The sequence below is a fragment of the Plectropomus leopardus genome, chromosome 3 (assembly GCF_026936395.1).
Source record: "Plectropomus leopardus strain MGB_pleo_1.0 chromosome 3, ASM2693639v1, whole genome shotgun sequence".
NCBI lineage: Eukaryota > Metazoa > Chordata > Actinopteri > Perciformes > Serranidae > Plectropomus > Plectropomus leopardus.
In genome coordinates this window covers 34,213,163-34,230,991 of record NC_142178.1, presented here as the reverse complement: position 1 = coordinate 34,230,991, position 17,829 = coordinate 34,213,163, and the positions used below count along the sequence as shown (strand labels likewise).

General features: G+C 39.7%; 1 long non-coding RNA gene across 1 annotated transcript; it reads left to right on the top strand.

Annotated features, from left to right (window-relative positions):
* The first annotated feature begins 584 nt into the window (after positions 1-584).
* LOC148190042 (uncharacterized) lies at positions 585-10,483 on the top strand. Its single transcript, XR_015776155.1, has 3 exons — positions 585-826; positions 9,697-9,837; positions 9,923-10,483. It is a non-coding gene; the product is annotated as an uncharacterized LOC148190042 (long non-coding RNA).
* The last annotated feature ends 7,346 nt before the right edge of the window (positions 10,484-17,829 follow it).

Sequence of the window (17,829 nt, the reverse complement as noted above, 5' to 3'; positions counted from 1 at the left end):
CCCCAACAGAGTCTCTGCAGGTGCTACTGTCATTGAGTAGAGTAGAATAAAATTTTGAACACACTAAAGTCAAACTGAAAATTTTCTTGTAAACAGATGCCTGCAGATGACTATAGCTGGGACTTTTAGCTGTAAAGCACAGTGGGATCAAAGCATGAAGCCTTAACTAGTCCACATTCAAAGCATAACAATGCCACAGAATATAAATATTTTAATAATGCTTTTTTTAAGATTCTTGTTGGCACTCTCCAAAAAAGAGGTTAAAAACTAGTAGTAATACTAATAGTCAAAGTATGACTGAGAGTCTAAAATGTCTAAATAAATAATAACAGTTTGTATTTCAATTAGGACAACAAAAAAACATTTGTTTATTACTCTTTTTACACAGTTGTCTATGTTGAAATCTAACCTTAAGCTGTATACTTTTCTTTCATTTCAATTTCATTGGCCAACAGATGTGTCAGTCATCAGCACTACCATTTGCTATCGGCTGAATTTCCAAATTGGCGGGCTCTTCTTTTCAATAGAGGCTCTTGTTGGCTGTAGTAAGCTGTGGACGGGACATGGACGCTCCATTGGGTCAAGTGAAGTGTCAATCAAGAGTGCAGCAGCCATTTTGGTATGATTCTTTGGCATCACATTTACATGTCAAAGCAGAAGTTTTCATCAAGATCACCTGGAAAGATTACAACTTTCAAAAGGATGCAACCAGTCTGTGGCTGTTTATGGATATAAAAATGTGTTTGGACTAAATGCTTTGCTGGATTTGGATCGTCTGGACGATTGCCAATCAGGATCAGGACCAGAGGATTACAAGACATCATTGGTGAGTTGTAAATGTTTTATTGTTTGACAGAGTTGTTAAATTTACCTGCTTTGGTGATTATATCTTGAAATGTTCTGCATCAATCCAGGCACAGGAATCTTAGCTTTCTAACAATTTGTTGTTTGAGTGAACACTTAGAAACACAGTAGGTCAGTCAGACAAATCGCATTTGAAAAGTTTTTCAAGTTATTCAATTATACATAAAAGGATTTTAGCCATGATTGACAGCTGTGACAGCAATCCGTGCACTCGCATTCAGTGGGGCTGTTGCAATTTGTCGCATGCGTAAGTGGGGGATGCATCATCTGTATACACAGTCTGTGGGTGGATATAACAGCATCCCAAAATCCCAAAACCCAAAGCCTTGATCATCCCGGCTGGCTGCAGTTGGATTTAAATCAGTAATTTGATGCTATAAAAAGGGAATTTGATGCCCTGATTGACAGTCGTGTGTGCCAATCAATGTCATCATGATTAATGGCGCTGTTCACGATTGGTTAGATGGGTGAATGGGCGGGAACTCCACACCATGGAGATAGCCATGTGCAGTGTGGCTCCAAATGACATCACCACAAAGATGGAAGCAGCTGTATCTTGGATATTTTGGCTTTATTTTTTTTTACAGTGGGAGTAAGTGGAAACACATTGTCTATCTTTATATACAGTCTATGTTTAACATCAGCTTTAGCTTTACTTTTAGAGCTTCGATAACATTAGATGTCTTTGGCTCTTTTTTGCTTGACTGACTTGGTTCATATTTATTTTTCTTCAATTTTGGTAATTTTAAGATTGGCTTTAAATTTCATTGCAATTCAGATTTTAAAAAAAGTCTTAAATCTCATTAATTTTAAGCTGTAAGAACTTTGTTTAAAGCCACTTTAAAAGCAAATGGTCAGCCTTATGTATAAGAACATAGAGGTACAAAGTGAGTCTGCAGTTATATTCTTGTATTTGTTAATTTTTTCTAAAAAACGACCCCAATCAAGGAAGCATTTACCGTCAAGCTCACTGATCTCCAACCCTGTGCCATTAAAATCATGTTTACGCAGGATTTTGTCGGAGCCAAACATAAGAGCAGGTGATTTTGCTGATTAGTTCTGCCCCTCCGACTGAAGGTGTGCTAATCAGTGAAATGACGCTCAAGTGTTTGCTGCAGACGGCACACCGTTTGTTTTACCACCGCGCTATCTTTCATCTCACTTTTGATCGTGTTACTTAATGTCTATCTGTCCCTTCCATCAGTTTATCTCCCACTCACACATTCCTGTCCCCAGAGCGCTGTCGTGTTCAGATCCCTGTGTCCCTTCCTTCCTCTTTTTCCTTTCGCCATCCCTCATACTGAAGCGCATCCCTTGTCTTCCTACTTCATGTGAATAATACATGGCCTCTGAGGCTTTGGATGCATAGAGAGAATAAGATTCCTGGCCTGGGCTGTTTTTGTGTCTGCTCCCCTCCTGGGACCCTCACGCTTTCGGCGGCTGGCCAGCTGCTGAGAGGAATACTGAGTGACCTCCTATAATGCACATATATTCACTGCATTACAGGCAGGTCACCTATGTATATGCAAAGACACATGTGCACACCTTTATGGATGCCCTGTGTGTGCATGACTGTGAGGCCAGAATGCAAATGATGCATATGAAGTGGACAATCTGCTGTGTGGTCATGATACAGCAGAGAAACTCAACGTGCTTTGTTTGGGGGCCACTTTGCAATATTACAGGAGGCCAGGGGCCAGCAGCAGCAGCCTCAAACTTTTTTCTGGAATTTTAGGACATTTTTCAGATTTGGGGCATTTCTAAGATTTTAGGATCTCTCTAGGATTTGAGGGTGTTTCTTGGATTGTAGGATATTTCTAGAATTTTACGATGTTTCAAGGATTTCAGGATGTTTCTAAGACTTTAGGACGTTAGGACTTTAGGATTTTAGGATGTTTATAGGACATTTCTGGGATTCTCAAGGAAGGTAGCTTCTGGGATTTGGCAACATTTCTAGGATTTTATGACATTTCTGGTGTTTTAGGACATTTTTGGATTTTCAGACATTTCTATGATTTCAGGACGTTTTTAGGATTTTAGGACATTAGGGGCTTAGCTAGGACCTCTGTCGGGGTGTGGGGGATCCTCCACTCGCACTTTCTCAATGAACAAGGTATATATATATTTTCTTAAGACTACTTTTGGGGCTTTTATTTCCTTTAATGGACAGAATGGCTTGAGCATGAAAGGGGGAAAGAGAGAGGATGCGACATGCAGCAAAGGGCTGAGGCTGGAATTGAACCGCGGCAGCTGCAGCGAGGATACAACCTCTGTATATGGGGCACTGCTCTATCCACTGAGCCACGAGACGCCACAACAAACTCTATTTTAATGCTGTTTCATACACTCTGGCACCTCATGTATACTAAAAGTACAAAAACAGTTCCCAATGTGAATCACTTCATTTTATTGTGAATTATAAGGATTGAGGGGCTATCTGGCACCTTTTGGGAGCCAGATTTGGCCCGTGGGCTGTAAGTTGAGCATTACTGTGATACAGTTTTATCTTTCTTAGGATAATGGGCCATCATCACTTGTCATCTAATCTTGAGTAACTTATTGTGCAAATCCTGCAACCTTCCCCGCATTAGAAACATCTGCTCACAACAAAACAACCCATAATGGAACACCGGCTTCTGGATCCTTTAATGAAATGACAATTATAAATTTGCAGCTAGCTTCCCTTCCCCAGAAGCCCTTTTGAAAACACGACATCATAACAGGGACAAATGAGAGCAAGTCTCCCTCTAATTGATAACCTCATTACCTATGTCTACCAAGCTATTAACAGTCCCCTGCTCTGTGGCGCCCGGGTCACTGGGTCACCGCTGGGACTCGCATATGAGAGCAGCCAGCATTAAATTGGTACAAGCTGGCCAGGCCTGCGTGTGCTGCACTGGCTGTCTGCTGTCAAATGGCTTGGCCGGACAGACACGCATCTCAGCGGGGCACCGCCTGCCACCAGCTGCTCTTTGATGATACAAACAGAGAGAGGGACACACAGGGATGTTGGACGGAGGGATCTGGCGACAGAGGTGTCAGGTGTCTGAGATTGTTATCACCAAAGCTGACAACGCTTCTGTTCCTTCACTTTGTGAGATATCTGGATGCGCTTCAGGAGGAGTGTTTGAAGAAAAAGACTCAACAATTCATACGACTTTATGTCCCATGTGTCTCTGTAGGTAGTCCACTGATGTTGGATAATAACGTCTGACCTCTGAGCTTTGTCAGTATCTTAGTGATGGGTTTAAATTTGTTTGCGTAGCTAAACAGACTCTCTGTGAGGCTGCCAATACACAACTAAAATCAGATTCGGCAGGTTCACAGGCTCTAGGCACAGATTGAGATAAACACATTGTGACTCAAAAATGGTATTTCAACAATAAATGGCAAAAAATAATTTGCTTACAGTACTTATTTAAATATGTAAATGGTCATGTGTCTGCATGCGTATTTGCGTGTATCTATCTGTACACAGCTATTCTTGCAAACTGCCTGACCAAGTAGCATAATATCTTGCGTGCACTTTTACAAGTGTATGTTTAAGAACCTCTCTTAGTTGCATTACTTCACAATTGTTGACAAAACTGTTTTATTGAGTGTTTGTGCTGTCATAGACTGCTGACTCCTTACTCCTCAGCCTGGCTGCGACCCGATTTTGTGCTGGTTGCCACATGCCGTCCTATCGGGTAGCGTTTCAGAAGCAAAGCATTTGCCTGCCTGATATTGTAGACTTGCAGATTATGTTGATTTGGACATTTCTTTCTTGAAAGTTCTGCTTCTACCTTAAGTACCATAAGTAAGTAGGCAGTTAAATGTTTTTTCTTATGTTTTATTTGTGTTATTTCTTGCTCCGTTGTGCTGTAGCCTACAGACAAAGTTATTATGAATATATGGATAAAAGATTTGTGGCTGTGTTTTAGTTATTAGAAATGCATTTATCTCATAGTAATGTTGTATCTATATTTCACATTCGGTGCCTTTTAGCAGGAAAACTTGATCTACTCTGTGCAACGCACCACAGCGCTGTCAAAGACATCTTGGAAGCTTCTGAAACATGCTGAGCCCTGCCGGGAATTTTAAGTTTTTAATTGTCAACTTGACTGCACTTTTTCATATATTTTACCCCTGTTTTTAATCACAAGTATCGTAGTTATCTATATTTCAAGTCAAATCTATCATGTCACATGAATCAGTCTCATTTCACGTTGCTGTCCGCTACATATACCATAACTGACACTTGTAACACAGATAGAGGCAATGACCTTGTGTGTGTGTGTGTGTGTGTGTGTGTGTGTGCGTGCGTGCGTGCGTGCGTGCGTGCGTGCGTGCGTTTGTGTGTGTGTGTGTGTGTGTTTGAGAGAAAGAGTGGAAGGGAAGTGAAACGTGGACTATTGCACACAGTTATTAGTAACTTACTCTGAACGCTGCCTTGTCACTTTTACATGATACTGAATGGAGCAGAGAAGCAGCCATGGTAGCTTTCTGTGGCTGTAATATAACTTTCGTCCCAAATTCTACATTTTTACTGTAGCGAGCCACAGAATAAGGCAGGGAAGTACACTTTTCATCAGTGAGAGGGAGAGAGAGAGAGAGAACCAAAGAGCTGCATGGCCTGAGCAGAAAGAAAGGCACGATATGCCTTTTTTTTTTTTCATAGCCCTGATGCACAATTCATTTTATTATATTGAGCAATTATGTATATCATATTGCCTGTAATGGTCTAATGGTGCCTATTGTAGTTGTGCTTCATTTTAAATTTAAATAGTTCATCATCATGATTATGATTGATGAACACTAGCTGTTTATGTGCCCCCTCCAGCACTTGATGTCCTACACACAGTGTGGGATCCGTGAGTACACGGTGGCCGCAGGAGGGCAGAGAGGTGATGCTGCACTCAGCTGACACTCCAGAAGAGATACATATTGTAAATGTTTATGCTCGGCGGCTGAGGGTCATGGGGTGCAAGACTCACAGAGTGATGTTCAGATAAGTGAGTGCAACAACAAAATCCATGTAGTCTGCCTTGGTGATGTTTTTTTTTCTGGTATTGGTGCAACTGATTGATAATCTGTTGTATGGCTGCAAAGTGCCGTCTATAGAAATGAAACTTAATGTTAGTTTGGAAATTAGTGGTCATGTCATGTGGCTGATGATGTTCCACTAGTGTGTACGTTGGACATTTAATACAATATATTTTTTTTGCCTAAAGATGTTCCCCCTCTCTTTTCCCCTTTAAAAATTTACCATACATTTTACTAATCTAGTTTGTAGGATTTATAGTCAGCTATTGAAGAGGTTGCGGATTTCAACCATGTGCCGAGCATGTACTATGGTAGCAGACCCAAAAACATGAAACCAGGCCAACCCTGAAGCTAACTTTGCCCTGGTTCCCTCAACAAAAAGCCTATGGGATTTTTCCACTGGATTGTGGATGGTTGTAGAAAATAAGCTCTTTGGTAAACAAACATTTATGCTTCACATTTTTTTCAGTAAGATAATCTTCTTAGATGACCACTACCAGAATTTTTGAAACCTAAAAACCCATTCAAAAAACCCAGTGAATTTGAGACAAGGGCACCAGAGGTGCTGAAATGCCGGTTTTCTTGGTTTTAAGACTCATTACTGGGGTTTTCTATGTAGGTATGGACAGCTAATAATGTACTGAAAACACAACAATTATTTTCATGTGATTATCAACTGATGAAAACTTCATTATGAATTTTATATACCATTTCTGCCAATAAATCCCTCTAAATACTCCACACTGGATCTTTAAGTGACCTACTTTTTACTTACTAAGTACATTTTAACACAAGTACTTTTACTTGAGTACAATATTCTTGCATTCCCTCCATCTCTGCCCTTGCCGCACCTGCTCCCTTTTTATATCAATCATTCATGTTGTTGGAAATTGACTGCAAGGCTGCATGCCCGGCCTCGTTGATTAAGCTGCAACTCAGTTGCCTTCTTCGTGATTATTTTGTTGACTTCACAAAACTGCAGGTTGAGCTCGTCTTGTCCAAGAAGGAAACATCATGTTTTTCTCTTTTTTACATTGATGATTTGAACCATGGGTTTCTTTTCTAAATTAGCAAACATAATGTGAGCCCACATAACAACCGACCTTCTTTATCCTAACTAGAGAAGTCACAAGTCAATTTAGTGAAATTGATCTAAGCCATAGTACAAAGTCACACTTAATGAAGCATGACTTTCATCGATAGGTCTTGGTTTTCTAAGCGGATAACTACCAAGAGCCTTAACAAGATGCGTTTCTTTCTATGGCAGTAGAGTAAAATATGCAGTCTGTCACTTTAGTCCAAAACACTAAATTTCCAAAATATTGACTACTATTTTGCGTAAGATGTTACGCATCTCAAAATGCTGCCTAAAAGCTTTAAAGGATCGATCCTTCTGATTCTCTCTACTTACATCTCTTTATGAGTGAAATAAATTTAACAAGAGATTCTTGTTGTTGATAACCAGTAAAGTGTATATGCCTCCCACAATCAGCAGACAACACTGCAGAATATCTGTATGCAGCGCTCCCTGTCTGACAGCTGTCCAATCAGGATCAATCATCAGTCGTGCTGACAGTTTATTGGTTCTCCTCAAAGGCCTTAAGATGCCAAAACTCGAATGGGAATTCATCAAAGCCGTTGGCTGTCATTAGTGATAAGCTGCTGAGTGTTTCTCCCATCTACACCAAAACTTTTACTCCTCTCAGGATTTAAGAGTTATTTAAACACTTGTGCTGACAGACAGCATTATGTCTAAGATTGCATAAAACGTTGTTAAAAGATAAACTATCCTGAAATGCTGTTGACAGCAGCTTTTGGATTCCAATTTAGAAGACAAGAATTAATGCTACTAAAAAGTTGATTTTTCTCTAGATATATTTTCAGCACAAACGTCAACATTTTTATATTAACAAATGATCAAATAACTGTATTGTGTGACAGGGCTCACCCTTAAAGAAAAACTCTTTACAAATACCATAGACAAAGTTAGCAATGATTTAGCAGCTTAAGTAGTAAAATCTATGAGAATGGACTACTTCATGTACAAATACAGTTAAATGTGGCTTAGGTCATTCTGTGAGGTGGATTAGGTCTTTCTGTCAAGTACAAATGTTCATCACAAATCACTACTTCCTTTGTAAATGTAGTTAAATGTGGTGTATCTCATTCTGACAGATGCAGTAGGATATTCTGTCAGTCACAAATATCTATCAGAATAGACGACCTCCTGTATAAATGTAGTTAAATGTGGAGTAGGTCATCCTGTCAGGTGGAGTAGGTCTTTTCTGTCAAGTAGAAGTATTTATTAGAATGGACTACTTCCTGTATAAGTATTGTTAAATGTTGAGTAGGTCATTCTCTCAGGTACAGATATCTATCAGAAGCGATGAATTCCTGTATAAATGTAGTTAAATGTGGCCTAGGTCATACTGTCATGTGAAATAGGTCATTCTGTCAACTACAAATATCCTTCAGAGAAGACTGCTTCCTGTAAACATTTATAGTGTGGATGCTTTCAGCAGTCATGCTATTGTTATCCAAATCTTTTTTTTTCATTTTTGTCAACTTCTTCCTTTGACATTCTTCCAGTTCAGCTGGTAGCTTCTTTAGTTGGAAGCAGTTCAGCTTTCATTGTTGCCACTTGTTCTGCTATTTCTGCAATTTGTAATATATTTCACCATTTTCAGCTTTAAGGGATTCAGCCTTAAGCATCCACACGCATGTTCTGCAGGAAATGCATTTTCTAGTTATACATCTACGATACAGCCCTTCTACTTCTGTGTGTCAAAAGCTTTAATCCTGAGATCATGTATGCTAGTATTAGCTAAGTGTTTTTTCTGTATATTGATTTACAACAGCCTTAGACTCTGCGTCCATCTCAGCCACGCTTGTTGCAACTTCTGATTCTATGTTTCAGGTTTACAAGGTTTATGGTTGCACAGTGAAATTAAGTTGAGGCCCCTTCACGCCACTCACACATAGAACATAAATTAAATGTGAATAAAATGAAATTAAATAAAACATTACAACTATTTACATACCTAGAGAAACTGTTAAATAGTGGAAATGCGGCAGGTAGATAGACAGATAGATAGATTGATTGATTATGGACCAACTTAATCCTAAACTCTTAATACTAAACTCAGATTGTTGGAAAGGGAAACAACAGCTGTCTGTGGGCACAGCACCAGGCCCATATGTATCATTGCGCAAACTGGTGGTGTGGGCGGCGATTCCGACGTCTGGCACCAGGCTATGCTAGTAGTCTATACAGTGTAGTGTAAAGTTAGCCACTGGCAGTGGTACAACACAAATATGCCATCCATTCACATTTAGACAGTGAGAGACAGGGACGAAGTTGCTTAGTCAGCCAATCTTGATCATCCCTTGGACATGCAGTCAGATTTGGCCGATGGAGGATATATACAAATAAGATCAACAGGATGCTTAGCGAGTGTGTCCTGATGGACGCCCACAGTAAGGTGGACTTGAGTGGCAGCTTGGCAGCCAGTGGTGGAGAGATCCATCATGCCATGACGGGAAGGAGAGGGCTGTGACGTCTTGGCCTGCCCTGAGAGGCCAGCGCCTGTCAGCTTAATGAGGCTCCCACTGACAGGTGATGTGGTTGTTAGGTTGTGTGTGTGTGAACGTACGTGTGTGGGTGTGGATTTTTCACAGAGGTTGAACAAGTGCCTCGTTAGCATGACTTCCACAGTTGAAATGTCTGTTATTGCATCTCCAGCAGCCTTGTGTTCCTCTTTGATTTGTTTCTTAGAAAATGCTTTTGTCTCCATTTATATCTCTTAGACTTCGGAGATAACTAGGGGTTTGTTTACCTCTGCAGTTCAGCGTGGTTCGCAAGTGATATCTGCAAAGCCACTGTATCCCACCTGCATCTAAATCTGGCAAAGCCTCTCAAGTTCCCTAAAGTCGCTCTTACCTGACTAAGTAAGTCCAACCTGTGTGAGTGCACCCAAAAACTTTGTGTATAAATAACTGACCTCTCCATCTCTCACTTCCTTTTCCCCTCTAGTGAACCTCCCTGCCTCTGAATCTCCCTCACCTCTTCCCCTCAAACCACCCACTCATCTTCCTTTCCCCATGTGAGGGTATTAGGTTCACACAGTAGAATATAGATGAATCTAGCATGGACACCTCTATTGATTTCTCCCACACCGCAGACACCGGGGATAATGAAAGGGTTTTCCTTGCTTCCCCCCAAGAAGCTTTGCGTCATATTTCTTCAGGAGGTCTGGAAGTGGGAGACAAATTGAAAGAACTGGACTCAATACCACTGATGCGGCAGACTGACTGATATGTTCACTTTAATAAGTATGAAGTGTGTGCATTGTACCGGAAACAACAATAGCAGAACACATGATCAAAACATCTGTTTTCTGTTTAATTGACTGTTATTTAAACCCTTTATGCTTCATTACTGTTGTTACACCTGTCAGTTTTTCGGTTTCCACCTATTAAATTTATAGTGATAATGCTAACAATTTAACACCTGAAACTCTTTGTAATAACGGGTCCTTGATTTTAGATAGGCTTATCATTTCTAGCTGGATTCAATTTTTTCAGCTGTTTCTATCAGATTGTGTCATCTATAGCCAGCTAGTATATTATGCTCCAACCCAACTGGCCACCAATGTCACTGGTATCTTTTAGAACTTAGGTTATGATGTTAAATAACCAAAATTTAATTTCAGGACAACGTCTAATGCCAGCATCAATTTGACGTAGAATACTGACAACATATGATGCTGGTGTATTTTTTGTTTGTTAAAATCCAACCCCTTCTAAAAGAAATGCCTACGTCATCTTGATGTAAGCAAACAACATTTAGTAGTAAGGTATGAAGAACAAAACCCAATGTCCCAATGCAAAACGTCATAATGTTAATGTCCACACAATATGACATTTTAATGTCTTTAGACATTTAAAACTTTGGCACCTCTGGTTTCATTCCAACCAAATTTAATGTCTATTAAATATAAGAGACCAACATCTGTCTGAGGTTATAGTGACTTACAGTGCAAGCATGAATGAGCAGGTTCAAAATTATGTCCCTGACTTACTAATGATTCTGAACCAGGCCAGATCCAGGAGCTGCTGGATTCATACCTGATATCATGTGAAAACTGAAGATTTTTTTTTTTTTAATCCCAAAAGAAATCAAAGTGCCAAGCAGCTCACAGTAAGAAAAAATAAAAAAATAAAAAATGACCTGGTTGTTGGTAACGTTATAGAAGCGGACATATCAACAGGTACCAGAGCTCTGCAGGGACATGTTAGAGCATTATAAATTAAGAATTAGACTGTCCCAGTTTATGTTTTTGCAGACAGCTGTTTAAAAGTTTAAATGGGTGTTAGCGCTGTGTATAAAGTGTACAAAGTAAATTTTTTAAATCTGTGTTATTAATGTGAAGCTACACATCCAGATTAAGACAATATAGGTTTTTAGCCATCAGCGGTTAGCCACAGAGATTAGCATCCATAGAAAGTCAATGCAGATGAATTAGTTTACTATAACTTCTATTATCCCACCAGAAGTTGCACCCATAATCATTTCTGCAGTAGCGGCCTCAGCAAAAGGTGGATACTGTAGGTAGTGAGCTGCTTAGCCAGACATGCTAAGAATTGCAGCTTACATTAAAGCAGATATGCACACTGTTTAATCCATCCCTTATAGTTTTGCTCTTACTTTTTAGTTTTGGAAGGACTAGAAAAAATACACTCCCTCCAAACTCTTTGAACACTGAGCATCTCTGTTATCAGGGCTTCAGTGCGGCTATTGGACGCTTATTCAGGGAAGGGCGAATGGCCAGTTTGGGGTGATGAGATTTCTTCTGTGTATTAGAGGCAGCATTATCTGAACCCCCAGCATCTGTTCTTCAGCTAGATGTTGCCAAGAAAGTGATAGTATCTAAAAGTAAGTTATTGTTGTCGTATTTTTTACAAGCAATTTATCATCCCCCAAAAAATAGACCCAAAAGACAAGTAGCCACTAAACATTTCCTGAAAAGCTCAGAGACAGTAATTCTTGTGAATGGCTTGGTGTAAATACAGTTATATGACTCTTGTTAAGCAGCCAAGTGGGAGGTTTATGTCACTTTCATACTGATTGGAGGGTGATTCAAGTCGTACATTGCAGACTGATGGACTGCCCGAGGCGATGGTGGCCATTTGGGAGCAGCGAGGGGCTGATTTCTCTTCTTTTAATCTGGTCACACTGGGCTGGGTGTGTCCTCATTTGGTTGCTGTGAGCTCTAATGGCTGCAACACTCTGGAGGACTTAATTACTACCCAAGCAGCGCTCAGAGATACGCTTGGAATGTTAAAGCCACTTGCCTTTTAATTGCTGCCATTTCTTCCCCCTCGAAGAAAAGAAGCCTCTCTTTTGTGTCCGTGTGAAAGGACTTTGGAGAAGGCCAGACTTGAAAGGACAAAAATAAACAATAAAAGTAAGATGTGCGGGCAGATTATTTCCTAGTTTTTGCTATGGAGTCTATTAGATCTTGGTATTGACTGAGACACATCACTTGAAATTCTCCCTGTACATTGTCAGAAAATGTATGTGCCTAAATATGTTGTGTATTTATTGATTTACTCATGAAGCTCAGCTCGGATAGAATATCGAACTGTTCGGCTCACAGACTGCTCTCCCTCTGACTTTCTGTGTCTTTGCACCCAGGAGGGCGCCTGGTGTCGGCGGCGCTGAGGGAAAAAACTCTTATCGTGGAAACATGATGAGCAGGTTCCCGGTGTGTTCGAGTGATTGGCGTCTGTGCCTGCGGGCTTGAACTCTTGGCCTTTTTGCCGTGACTCTTTATCAAACATGCAAACCAGAGCTGATTGGCCCTGACGAGCAAGCTCAGGTTAACACTGATGCGCTGAGGTTACAGGGATAGTTTGGATTTTTGAAGTTGGATTGTGTGGGGCTCTTACCAATAGTCAGTGTATTACATAGAGTACATGTCAGTTACCAGGCACCCAGTTTGGAGAAGCAGGCTGCTGCTGTGGATGGGGGTCAGCAACAAAACGTATTTTAACCACCTAAAGAAGTCCAACCTAAAAAAATAATTGAAAAAAAATCAATATCAGTTCAAGTGTACACTATACTGAGAGTATTTTCACTACTCTGGGGGCTGTCTACCTTCCAGCAGACAGCCCATTACAACAAGTAAGTCAGTGACATAGGGATACTCAATTTGCTTATCTTGGGGGCCACATTTGCAAAATGACAGGAGGCCCGGGGCCAGTCTCAGCCCCTTACTTGTTTCTCTAATTTAGAGACATTTCTAGGATTTTCAGATATTTCTAAGATTTAAGGACATTTCTAAGCTATAAGGATATTTATAAGATTTTAGGATATTTCTAGGACTTTAGGACATATTTGGGATTCAAGGACATTTCAAGGATATTAGGACATATCTAGAATTTAAGGACTTAGCTTACCTCTGTCGAGGGCTGCAGGGATCCTCCACTGGCATCTTTTTGGAAAAACAAGCTCTTTTGATGCCGTTTTATGCACTCTGGCACCTTATGTATACTTAGAGTAGAAAAACAGTTCCCAGTGTGAATCACTTCATTTTTATTGTGAATTAGAAAATTGTTGGGGGCCACCTGGCATCCTACTGGCCCCATAAGTTGAGTATGACTGCAATAACAGCTTCAGTTCCCCATCTATGCTCTTGTCAAAGTCACCAGACTCCAACGAGAAAAACTGTAGTTTTGGCTCACTAACCAATAAAGTTGCTGTTCTACCACTACTTTGATCAGTTAGTGTGTGTTATTGTGTGACTTTGGTAAATCAAAACTAACCCTTTTAAACACCAAAATCACAAAATAACACAAATAAAATAATTTTTGAGACAGCAGAAAACCAGCAGCTCCTGTGTTCAGAGATGTTAAATCACTGTTTTTCTCAGTAGAGTTTGCTTTAAAGAAAGTGATTTAACAGCTTCATTTTCCTGTTGGAAATCTCTGTCTGACCTCAAAGTGAAGCGGTGAAAATACTCTCAGGAGAGCGTACACTTAACTGATGACCTTTTTTTTTTTTAGTTGGGACTTTTTTTAGGTGGCTAAAATATGTTTTGTCGCTGACCCCTCCAAAGCAGTAAATTGCTGAGCTCCCATGTCGAACCTGCTTGCTTCTCCAAACTGGAGGCATGCTGACTGAAATCCGCTGTTTGTAATATCCTGTCCATGAATAAATATCTCATATGTTTCCCTTCAAAAAATCTAAACTATCCCTTTAAGTGGGGAAATCCACTAAAGCACTAAATTACATGGTTAATAGGTTTTCATGCCACAGAGAAGTGTAAGATACCAAAGGCGTGTAAAAGACGAGGAGTGAGGCGAAAAACATCGTTACTGTTTCCTGCTTATTTTCACCTGACCACGTTGCATTTCAAGGGTACATTAAACGCGTCCTGTGCATTTAAAAATAGCATTAACTGTCCATGTAACCTCATTTAATCACTTCTCTAGGGGGTTTGAAATCATGAAATGATTTATCAGAGTTGACACATCAATTTCTCTGCACTCACAAATTCTGCTGCATATGCTCGCTGCATATGCTTTTGGTCATGAGATTATTTTCTTATGAATGCTGTCACAGATGTACACTTTTAACAACTTCTTTTTTTTTTTTTTACCCCCACTGTCGCTTTTAATCAAACCAGCACATTTATCAGTTTCAAGCTTTGAATAAAGAAAAAATGCAGCCCCATTTAGTATGACTGTACGTAAATTTTCATCTGTACATTAATATTCAGCAGAACGTGAATCTATCATTCATCGGCTGCACACACTCGAGACAGAGGACTGACATATGTGACAAGCTTAATGAAAATCTGAGGACGTGCATATCTGCTGTTATAAAATGCAAAGAATGTTTTATGGCGATATATGAGTACACTCACTCCTCTCTCTGTCTCTCACCTCTCTTATCACTCCTCTGTCGACTCCCTTTTATCTGTCTTTTGCTGCTTCCCCCAGTCACTCGTCTCCGAGGTTAAAGAAGTTTTGAAGACTGGAGGATCGTAGTGGGTGTTTAATTCCTCATGGCTTTTGGTCAGCTAACTGTCCTCATTGCAAACCAGATTGGGCCACCTTACTGTGCCACAGATTTTACAAATCCCCTCCATAATGTCAGGACTGCTGTTCCAGGAATGTGGGATTTTGCTGGAAGGTTTCACTGGCATTTTCTCAAAAGGTCACCTGAGCCATTCAGCGCTCTGTTATATGACTTTTAGAGTATGCTTTTTCTCCAATATGTTCAATAGTATTGACGCCTCATAGGTGGACTGAGTCCATAAGTGTTATGATTATTGATCGCAGAGGAACGGGTTCAGGTGCTATCTGTCCAGTATGTGTGACATTTTTAAGCTGCTGAGTTTGAATACACTGACCAAAAAAACTAGTTTGAATATTTTCATCAAAGGGACAATGATTTAAGTCTTGAAAAATCATGTGCATATGTATGGTGGTAAAATTTGAGCTGTGCACATGATTCTCAGCTCTACATGCATCAGTGCACATTTCCTGGTAAACATGTTCTCTTTCCAAAGTCACCAAATACAACCACATGGTCAGTGTTTTCTGAGTCAGACACTGATGAAAAAACACATCCTACTGCAGTGGTATGACACGCTGCCAGGTGGTATCAGTTGATAACGCTGAGGAACGATGTCAGATTGAAATGCTTGCTGGATAACACTGTAACTTAAGGAGTTGGAAAATCACCATAGGGCGGGCGGGAAGGATGGTAGATGGGTCCAACAAACACCTGACTTTTGGCAAGGAGGTTGGTGTTTGCTTTACTGTATGAATGTTAAACCAAACCATGATGTTTTTGCTCCAACATAGCCATGTTCTTTTGTACAAGGAAATAAAAAGCAGGTGTTTTGACGTTGTAGGTTTATTTTGAATGTATGCATTAACTTTTCATTTCCTGTGAAAGCATAAATTGTATTTATGTGATGATTCACTTAACAAATGCAAACGGACACAGCGTCCCAGAGCGTCAAAAACAGACGCACTCAGGATGTCCTGCACGTCATATGTAGATGTCAAAAGTCCACTAAACAAGAGGCCACTTGACTTGGCAAAGCTGCAAACTCACAAACACTTTCAACTGACACTTTTCACCTACAGTGAGGTTAGTTTTAATTTTTTGACAGTAAGTAACTCCAGACCCAGCAAATTAGTGTGCTTGCATTCAGTGGCACTGCTCTTGATTGGCCTTGATATTAGTGGGAACTAGAACAGTGGAAATCACCACTGTGCTGACTCCAGCTGCAAATGATGTCAACAATGCAAGTTTGGCAGCAGCTTTTTTGGGATATTTTTACTTCATTTTCAGTACAGTTGGAGTAACTGCAGACGCTCTGTTCATGTTTATATAGGCTACAGTCTATGATCTCATGTAGCACAATTTTTCATTATTAATGTGTAGTGCATTTATTTTGCATGAATATTTTAACAGAAAATAATGGCAGTTTTTTCTTAAAATAACTTCCATGTAGTGTGTCCAAGTGACTCAAAGTTTATGTCAAAATGTAGGCTATAACTGCATTTGACACAATGGATGTACCTCTGCATATGGGATATTAGAGCGTCCTCTATTTGATATTAATATTTTTATTATAAAAAACATGATTTTTTTCATGATCTTTCAGTGTCACATTTAGTTTCATTCATATTTACAAGTAGCATTTAAAACCGATGTAATCTTGATAAGTTGGTAATTGAAGTGTGGAGGTCAATATTCAGTCAGTTATATTAAGTAGTTAACTAATTCATTTATATGAATGAATATTAATAAAGAAGTCACCAATGAAGTCCTAACGTAATTTATAAAAAAAGTCTCCATTTAAGGTTTGTTGAGAGGCTGCTCAGAATGATCCTATGACCACATAAAATTTGAAGCAGTTTAGTCATAGCGCGAAAAAAAATGACAAATACACCAAATAGTGCAGTAAACAATGATTCCCACCACCGAAATTGATACATGCAATTCTAAAAGCCACCTGCAACACAGGAAAAGTGTTTTGAGCCCTGGTAAGTTAGTTTGGGGTGATTAAATTAACAGTTTTGGTCTTTTCTCTACTAGTGAACAAAATACTGAATTCCGACAGTGCTTTTGGAAAGTCAAATATTAAATGTGAGTAAATACGTAATAGAATTAAAATCAACTTGATATTTTATATTCTGTGGATATTTATTTTATCAGCACAAACAATTAAATCAGATCATTGCAATTACCTGGAGGAGGGAGATTAATTTATAATCCCCTTTATCAACAGGCAATTTGTTTTTTAAGAAACTATGCACCCCCAAATATACATTGTTTACAATATATGGTTTTAAGATTAAAACATTTTAATGAAGTAGGCATAATCTTTATTCTACACCCAGTTTTTCTTTTTTAAGATAGTTTTGGGGGTTTTTCATTGCCTTTATTTGGTAGGACAGACACAGCGTGAAAGTGGAGAGAGAAGGGATGACGTGCAACAAAGAGCAGAAGCCGGACTCGAACCCGCGGCCGCTGAGGTGAGGACACAGCCTCTGCAGGTGAGGCGCCTGCTCTACCAACTGAGCCCCAATCCAAATATTCTTTAAGGATTAATATCGCAAAAGCAATTTTGGATAATTCTACAAAACCACATATGTCATTTATTAACTGTTTTATTTATTTATTCATTACAGCCAGTGAAGACATTTAAAACTATGTTTTTTTTTTACTCCAATATCTGTTCATTGCTATAATTAACCAGCGTTCCTTAAACACCTGAGAGTGTGCAACAGGTTGTTTACTGATGCTACAGTTTACTGATGCTACAGTTTACTGATGTTTCCTGAACGCCTCTCCGGTGGAGGCGGGCTATACTGCGCGCAGAGGGCTTTGGTCGGGTTTGCCATCAGGTGAAA